Source organism: Saimiri boliviensis, chromosome 7, assembly GCF_048565385.1.
Source record: "Saimiri boliviensis isolate mSaiBol1 chromosome 7, mSaiBol1.pri, whole genome shotgun sequence".
In the NCBI taxonomy this organism is placed as follows: Eukaryota; Metazoa; Chordata; class Mammalia; order Primates; family Cebidae; genus Saimiri; species Saimiri boliviensis.
Genome location: NC_133455.1, coordinates 44,261,234 through 44,270,862, shown reverse-complemented (window position 1 = coordinate 44,270,862; position 9,629 = coordinate 44,261,234). Strand labels below are relative to the sequence as shown.

At 34.0% G+C, this 9,629-nt stretch overlaps 1 protein-coding gene across 5 annotated transcripts in view; it reads right to left on the bottom strand.

The window, feature by feature from the left end:
• Positions 1–4,998: 4,998 nt before the first annotated feature.
• KITLG (KIT ligand) overlaps positions 4,999–9,629 on the bottom strand; it is an 84,528-nt gene continuing 79,897 nt past the window's right edge. For all 5 annotated transcript variants that reach the window (XM_074402449.1, XM_003927863.2, XM_074402447.1 and 2 more), the window contains one exon: positions 4,999–9,414. The gene's annotated coding sequence lies outside the window, so the exon portion shown is untranslated. The remainder of the gene's footprint in view (positions 9,415–9,629) is intronic.

Sequence of the window (9,629 nt, the reverse complement as noted above, 5' to 3'; positions counted from 1 at the left end):
TTATAAAACATTTTAAAGCATCTTTTAAAATTGGAGTTAAATGTACATAAATTTTACCAACTTTTTACTTCTCATCTGTTGGAGCTTTTTGTTTTAAGTCTTTAAAAATATAATTCTAGCCTAGGTGACACTGAGATCCTGTCTCTAAAAAAATAAGAAATACAGATAAAAACATATTTTAGAAGTATTTAAAATATTGTTAATTATGTTGCAAGATCTTATAATAGGAGAGCATTTCACTACACAAAACTCTTAAAAATCCAAGTTTGCATGTGTTTAAAATACTCCATCAACAAGAAAAACTTGAAAAGAAAACATAATACGTGCAAAATACCAAGGTAATCAACTTCAGGTACTGTGGAGACTGCTTTTTCTCTGTGAGATTAGGGAATGAATCAATCAAGATATACACTCTGTTCTTACATTAAAAAAATACCTGCAGCTGTTCTGTGAAAAACAGGAGAATGAAAAGACAAACCATAGACTAGAATAAAATATGTGTAAAACACATATCTAACAATGAACTTGTATAAAAATATATAAAGAACTCTTAAAACCCAGTAATAAGTAAAAGAACAACCCAATTTAAAAATGGACAAAAGACTTGGACAGAAATCTCATCAAACAAAATATGCAGATGGCAAATAAGCATATGAAAAGATGCTCAACATCATTTGTCATTAGGGACTTGCAAATAGAAACAATAATGATATAACATTATCCTCCTATTAGAATGCTAAAATCCAAAAAACTGACAATAGCAATTGCTAGCCACGATGAAGGACAGCAGGAACTCTCACTTATAGCTGCTGGAAATGCAAAATAGTACGGTCACTTGGCAAGACAGTTTGGCAGTTTCTTATCAATCTAAACATAGTCTTATATAATCTGGCAGTGGTGCTCCTAGGTATTTATCCAAATGAGTTGAAAACATATTCACACAAAGGTTGCACACTAATGTTTACAGTAACTTTATTAATAATCATCAAAAAGTGGAAGCAACCAAGATGTCTTTTCTTTTAGATGAATTGATAAACTGTGATACATCCTTACAATGAAATATTATTCATTGACAAAAAGAAATGAGCTGTCATGGCACAAACTACATAGATGAATCTTAAATGCATGTTGTTAAATGACAGAAGCCAGCCTGAAAAGGCTTAGACTGTAGAATTTTAATTATATGACATTCTGTAAAAGGTAAAAGACAATGAAAACATCAGTGGTTTCTGGAAGTTCAGGGACAGGGAGAATCACTGAATACATGAAGAACAAGGGATTTTTAAAAAGGATGTTTAAATAATTATGTATGAGAATGTAATGGTAGATACATGATATGCATTTGTCAAAATATGTATGTGAGGTCACATGTTTTACACTTCCAGTGTACTCTCAGAAGCCTAAAATATGTGACATATGTATTTTCTAGCTTTATAACTATAGCAGTTTTGTTAAATTCTATTGTGTTTCTTCATTATCAACAACCAAAAATAGGTTTTTCATGGTTTATTTATAATTGTATACTCTACATTACTTTTTTCCTGACAAGAGAAAATTTCTGTTTTGGTCAAGCATTAATGAAATCTGAGTTTCTGCTTAGCATTTTACTCATCAGGGGCCTGCTATGATTGTGAGAATTTTCCACAATGAGCTGCTGGCTCCATTCATTTCAAACCTGTTTCTCCTCCATCACACACATACTTTTGGTGCCAGGTTAGGACATGTTCACATCAGGATACAGCCATTGGCCACACACCTTTGGGGCATGATGCCCTGGTAAGCTGGTGCCATGGTCAGTAGGAGTGTTGCTGAAAGCCATTCCCACACCAGAACAGCTACCGATAAATGGAAGTCACTGCAAATTTTACAAAAACGTATGATGATGTGAATACATTCCTAGACCCCCTCCTGGGACTTACAAATTACCTGGATAGGTGAGAGTTTCTGAAGTGTAAGCTTCAGAAAATCAGCCTCTAGCTTCTAGGAGTCTTTGAAAGTTATCAAAGTTACCTTTTTTTTTTGTTGTTCTTTTCTATATTCAAAGTGCCATAGCAGTCAAGATAATAAGCTAAGAGTGAGACTCAGAACAAGGTGAGTGTTTTGGAAGAGAAAATAGGGTAAGAAATAGTCTGTTTTGAGAATAGAAAAGCAAACTGACAAGGGAAATAGAGTGTCTGCTTAAAGTTCGTGGGAAAAAAAAAAAAAATTACAGAAAGACCAGTAGACCTGAAGGTGCATTGTGCTCTAGCCATGTTAGCCATGCAAGTATAGACAAAGAGTGAGTAGAGAATTGGATTTCAGCCGGGCTGTGGTTTACCAAACAAATGTTAGAAGGTGAGAGGGTCCAAGGGTGAAGAAGGTGTATGCAGGAGGGCAATGATAATGCTGCACCACAGATTTTCATAACTGCTTAGGAAGGAAAGAGAGGGCATCTGAGGTTGACAGTAGTAATAAAATGGTAAAATCAATAGCTTGACAGGCCCAGTGAGTTAAAAGATTGTTAGAATTGGGGTATATGAGGGAGTAAACTGGAAAGATACTAAGTTGTGCTAAGAGATGGAATGAATGCAATTGACATACAAATGGGTTGCAGTTATTGAGAGCAGCAAGGTGTATTAGGAAGACCATGAGACCGACTGGTTACAATATTGTTGAAGGCAAGTTTCCTAAGAGAACAGAAGTTCAATAACCTGAAAGTTCAGGATGTTTAAAGGCCTATTTATGGCTTTATTAAAATCCTCAAGAATTAAAATAATAATATTATACAAATGAGTCCAATAACAGTGATCCATCCAGGTGCTAAACCCATCAAGAAGCCAGGTGGGTCTAAGGATAAGAAAACAACAACCAAGAAGCTTCAGAGAGGAGCAGGGAACTCACCTCCAGACCCAGTAACAGCTGTAGGGGGAGTACAGCCAACAATTGAGAGTGCTGATGAGGCTGATATGCCCTTGAAAGAGACCTTCATTTTAATTCTGAGTTAGATGATTTAAAAAAAGTTCTGATAATGTGTTAGATTTTACTGAGTTCTGAAATTCCAAAGGGCACACATTATATTACAATTATAATGCCTATCTACAATTTCCTGGTTATTATGCTGCAGTGGGTAAAGATTTATCTAGGCTGATGTAGTGTTCCACATTTCTTCTAATAAATGAAAGAGGTAAGGTTAGAGACTAGTATTGCACGTACATGTATGTACAGTTTGTACATGCAAACAAATTCTAGAAGTTAATGAGGAATAATTAGCAGTGCTTACGTCTGGGAGAACTAACTTTAATGTTTAAGGGGGAGTTTTAACTGTATTTTATACCCTCCTCTAGTGCAATACTCCAGTGTATAGTGTGAGAGAATTGATATGTAAACACTTGTTGGCTCTTTGGTATTAAGGAATTGTTAGTTACTTTTCTTAGGTATACCAAGGGTATCAAGGTTAAGCTTTCTAAAAGTTAACAATTAGAGATACACACAGAAGTATTTGCAGATCACATACATTTAAGTACTTTCCTGAAAATGATATGAAACGGAAAGTGGATAAGGCATATATACAGGGAGTTTAGATAGAATAAGATTATTCAGGAGTTGAGTAAGGTCGAAGCAGGTTATGGTTATATGAGTTTGTTACAGTATCTTGTCTACTTTTATGTATATTTCAAATTGTTCATAATAAAAAGTCTTAAAAAATAAATTCTCAGTGTGATAGGTGATAGCTATTTAGATCGCATTTTGTTTTAATTCCACTAATTATCATTTGCATGAAATTTGAGGAATGCAGTTTTATTAGTATTTATGTGCCCAATCTTCATGTTGTTCATGGCTTAAAGGCAAAAACAATGAGCAATCCCCCTGCCCCCCCTCCCCAAAAATGATGAGATGGCTCACGTAGAGCTTTGTAGGTCATGTTGAAGAGTTTGGGTTTTATCTCAAAAATAATGAGAAGCCGTCAAAGTGTTTTAGCCAGAAACCAACCAATCAACCAACCAACCAAGCAACCAGATGTCTCGATATTATTCACTATAATGTGATAAACTGGTTAAAAAATGGTGAAAGTAGAATAATGTGATCAGTTAGGAGGCTATGGTAGTCATCTGGACATATACTGGTTGAAGCTGGCAATATAATGGGTGAACAGAGAAGGGAAAAATCAGCAAATTCTGAAAAGAAATGGTGGGTGAATAAGTGTGGTGTCATATAGCAAAGGGAATGTGGTCAACAGTCAAATAGCAACCAGTGGTTAAGCAGGATGATTATTCCCTAAATCACAGAAGCGATAGTAAGTCTTGATCTTGTCATTCTTCATTCTTCTCAGAAACAAGCAATGGTGTCGACTTCTCAGGGACCCTAAAAATTGTGTCTGAACTCCTGTTGTTATGTAGAAGGATCTGGTCTTATCTCTCCGTATGTCTTTTTATATGGTGTATGCTAAGGACACATTTGTTTGATTTCGTAAAATAAGCTTAGAAATTTTATGACTTCTTCTGATAGAAAATGCTGCTTTGACTAGGCATAATTCTCAATATAAAAATTTGTCTCATCCTTCTAAATATTAGCCCAAATATCAACTCCTTGATGGTCCTCCTTATTCCTTATCCATTTCTCCTTCCTGCCTGCCTTAAGCACTTTACCTGGACCTTTGTTTTGCATGTAGGTAGTTACTTCAGGGACTATACATATTATAGTGCTTTCCTATATCTATAGCTTTGTCTATTTCTTGTATCTATAGTGATTATAGTGCTTTTCTGTATGTCTATTGCATATCTATTCCCCAACCAAGTTATAAACCTCTTGAAAGCAAATGTCCTGTTAATTCATCTTTATTTTCCTTGATGACTTTAGTGATCAATAAATATTTATTGAATTTAAATGATTTCTTATCCCCTTGTGTCCATATTTCAACAAAATCAAAGTTTCCATAGAAAATTTTGACTGTAGCTTAATAAATGCTCAACCATGTTGTACACATGTTTGATAACCTTAAGACAGAAACGATAGGGCAAATTTACGAGAGTGCATAAAATTCTTTATTTAGAACAATAAAGTATATGTATATATAATGTAATTTCAAATTCAAACCTGTATAAAAAAGGGTTGGGACATACACCTATTTTAAAAAGTACACATACAGTATATACACATACACATCACATTTTACAACCTTTTTTATTTAATTAAATTTCAGTCATAATAAAACTATTTAGAATAGTGTTGACATACATTTATATTATTATAGGCAAACTCCAATCTATGGCTGAACTAAGGATATATCTGTGCATCCATCTAAATTAATACTTCTCAAGTCCATTGTTTTAAAAAATTGGTGGCAAGTGGACACTATAATCACATATTAATCCTTAGCATATAGGACAATAGAATATTTTGATTGGAAAATTATATTTACTGAGTCTTGTAGCTCAGAAATCACGTATTGGAAAACGGTGTGGTTTTTAGTTTAAACAATTATTATCTTAATTTTATTGTTAAAAACCTCATAAGGATGTAGTTAGAGATGGCAGTTATAAATAAATTTACAATGCTTAGCAAACATTTCAGGATCACAAATATCCATTTTAGCATGGATCATTTATTTAAAAAAAAAAACCTTTTTGTGAAATGAAAGTACCATTAGTTTATTTTTACAAACAAAAACATTTCAAGACTAGTTTAATGGAAAGCAGCAACACTATGAACTGTGTGATCAAATTCCACAAATGAACTAATTAGAGTTTCAATATGAATGGTTTTATTTTAAAGCCAATTTCAAAATAATACTGTTTCAAAGGTAAGCTGGCTTACTTTAGAATTCTTATCCCACTTTCAAATTTTAAAGTGTAATTAATGAATTACCCCTTTATAAATTGGTTCCAAAATACCTTTCGGCATTAAAAAACTTCATGAGCATTTTACGTTTTCTGCTGTTAGTTTTCAATAAAATGAGAAGATTTAAATGCTCACTTTGGTGCATTTCCAAATGCTACATACATCTTATAGTTTCTCATCCTGACTAATATGACTAAAATGTACTACTGGTTTTCATTCTTGGGAAGTGATCCAAAATGTTTATTTAAGCAAAGGAAAAAGCCATCTCTTGTGTAAATGGTGATCCAATTCACCCTACTTGAGACTGAATTTCACCTTACTAAAATGGACACTATTTACATTAGAAACAAGAACAGCAATGACTTTTTATGGTCAAGATACTTATTCACAGAGTCCAGTGTTGGGATATTTTGTATGGGTTAGTTTGAATTCTATTTTATCTTGTCAGTCATATTGCAATAGGACTCACCCCTAAGGCGTGATCTCTGAGTTTATCATATAGATAAATAAAAAATTGAGATTCAAAGAGGAGAGGTGAGTTACCGCATCAGCTAATGACAGAGTGGAGGCTCTGGAGGATCTTTTGCAACATCCATCCCACCACGCCAAAATGCCTTTTTGAAGAATATAGTTTAAAAATATACAGAATGCCTAAAAGCCCCAAACTGGAATTACATTTTGAAGCGAAAAGTTGGCTGCAGTAAAACATTTTTAAATATCCATGATTTCTGAATGAATTTTTCTATTTATTTATAACTTCAGTTGAATTAGAGTAGCAAAATGTGGGCCAAAGTTTCTCCAAAGTACTTAAAAGCTCAATGAAATGTATTTAATTCTTACTAAAAGCAAATACTTCATTAGGTTTGCATAATTTTTCATAATTTTCATTTTTTCACATAATTTGTAAGAGAATAGGCTACTTGTACTATTATTGTATTGAAAAAAATCAATTTGTCTCTGACTCATTAAAATGTGGCAGTGTGGTAAGCACATTAAATTACAATACAATATCCAGGAACACTTCATTATCACTGGGCAGGCACCATTTATCATAAAGCCATTTTTTAAATAGACTTGGTTTCTATCAAGGAGGTGCAAAGCTTTCAGTATCATTAAGAATCTACAGACTTCTGAGATCATTTTAAAAGATAATTTTGAAACATTGTAAGATGGAACTATCGGACACATGGTACCAACTGAAAAGGCGATTTTATGGTTTACTATCTCAGCGGTGAGTTTTCCATGATTTATGAAGAAGGATATTCAGAACACATCTGGGATAAAAAAAAGCAAAGATAAATATATATTTTATCTCAAAGCAGAAATGACACAGTTAATGTCCAAGCAGCTAGCATCCAAAATAATGTTCATCATTTTTCTATTGTTCATGCATTTTATTAAACTTTAGTGTTTTAAAAATTGGCAATCCATGTAACTTTCAATGGGCCAATACGTTTAATAGGCAGAACACATCTCCCCTCTCCTACCATGTCAGATTTAATAATTTTCTGAATTTATTTATTTAATTCTATTGATTCAGACCATGTCCTTGAGTGTCAAAACCCAGCTACAAGGTTTGAGGACAAAGGTACATTTATTATACTCTCAAGCACACTAAGCAGCATTTTCATATGCTCAAGCAAACTGAAACCATTGGTTAAATAAATCAAACTACTAGACTGAGAAGTATCTACTATTCTCAATCTACACACAACCTATACACATAACTCATATTAATCTATATCTGTTTTCCTGAAAACAGTTCAGTGCCACACACTGAGACATGACCTATCAGCAATTAAATTGATGTCTGGTTTTATTACTAATCAAGTGTACCATGGGATATTTGAGGGCCTGAACACCATTATAAAGTTTCTCAAAGCACCTGGGTTATGTCTTAGAGAAATTTTTCGTATTTAAGGAACCACAGCATGTTAGAGAAGAAAGGGACTGTAGGAATCATCTGGGCTCTTTGGTACAGAAAAGAGCAAAGGCCACTTACTGGAGTTGTATCAGGATTAGCTTTGAACATAAGCTAAAATCCAAATATATTAGAAATTCTTGGATTTTTGAAATGAAAGGAAAGCTAGCAATTAGTTTTTCATGCCCTTTTGTATCAGTACATTGAAAACTGTCATCTTATGGGTGTAGAACATGGCAATAATGTTATCATAAAGGTTAAGTTAGAATGGAAGGCTTTGGATTCCTTTATGTGTACATTCAAGACATGTTAAAAGGACCTTCATCAAAGTAAACCATAAGAAATCATTCTTTGACTTTAGTCAGATGTTTTCTTGACTATAAAAAAATTGGCAAGGGATAGTCACATAATGTCTTACAAGTTCTAGTTTAAAAGCACAATGTCCATCTTGGGAATTCCTGCCAAATTCACTCTTAATATGACAAACACTGTCACACATTTTAAATAGCAAACTGACATGCATAACTACATAAAGCTTTCTTTTAATTTTTAATTCATAAACCTTAATGAATATAGAGTGCCTGATTTTAAATAAATGGATCCTTTAAACAGATAATAGTGATTATGCTATAAATAACTAAAGTTTCCTGATTCTTTGCGTTCCAAGTAACCTAGTTTTCAACACCCATATTAACATGTGGGTGTGGTTTTCTAACCTTAGATACTAAATATCATAATTTATTTTTATTCTCTCCCAGGGTAGAAATTGAAAATGGGACTATCTTGCATTCAGCATTTTCTCCTAAGTCCCTTTACATAGCTCTGTAATAGTTGTAGGATATAAACATGTCATAACATATTTTGCAAACACAATTTATACACTCTATAGTGGTCAAGGGAAAAGGCAGACCTTTCCAGGGGTGCCAGTGTCCTCCTCAGCAGACTGTTCTGCTGTTCGGTGTTCTTAACTTCTTCCTGCAATGACTCTTTTGCAGAGTCTCCCCTCTGCCAATGCGTAATTCAGTACTGGCTCCCTGCATGGATGGAACCAGGCAACCGTTTACATGTGTTTGGCGGGATATGGGTGAGCATGGTTTACATCAGGAAGAGATCAAAATCAGACCCATATAACTAATCAGCAACTATAAACTGACATTTTGCCAACTCCAATCACAGTTCCCACTGCTTTCTACACTGTACAGTGGCTGATGCTACTGAGTTTTACACATTTTTTTTTCCAGATCCCTTTGAGAAAAATTGTTACCGCTACTATCCAGGCTGAAATCTATTTGCAGAGACCAGGATAACTACAGGCTGCAGTTTGTAGCTGAAGAATAAAGCTAGGTGTTTTTTCAGCATTTAGACATTTCTGGAGCCATGCAAATGGTGCATGCAGTCTGAGACACGTGCTTTTCTTCCAACATCAGCTGCAAGTTCTAAATGAGACCCAAGTCCCGCAGGTCCTTAAAATAGAGTCCTGCTCCATGCAAGTTCTTCTTTATAGATGATTAATTCAGTGCCAGTTTCACAGTAAAACATTCTGTTCCAATTTCTCAATCATCCATATAAAGTCATGGGTAGCAAGAACAGATAAAGATGTGGGCTGTCACTCCAGACAGAATATGAATTTGTTTAAAGCTGCTTCATTTATGAAGCAAACATGAACTGTTACCAGCCTAGAAAGGAAAAGAAGAGAGATTATGGTATATCTGCCTTCTGCCTTTTTTCAAAATCTCAGTAGCTGAAATTGTATATGATCACAGAAAGAGTAACAGCTTTACAATGTATGCTTCACTTACATAGCATAAAAGAACTTGATAAATGTTTTCTTACATGTAGTGATCAGTCATTTTCTATGATCTCCTTGGTAACACATTATCTGAAACAATCT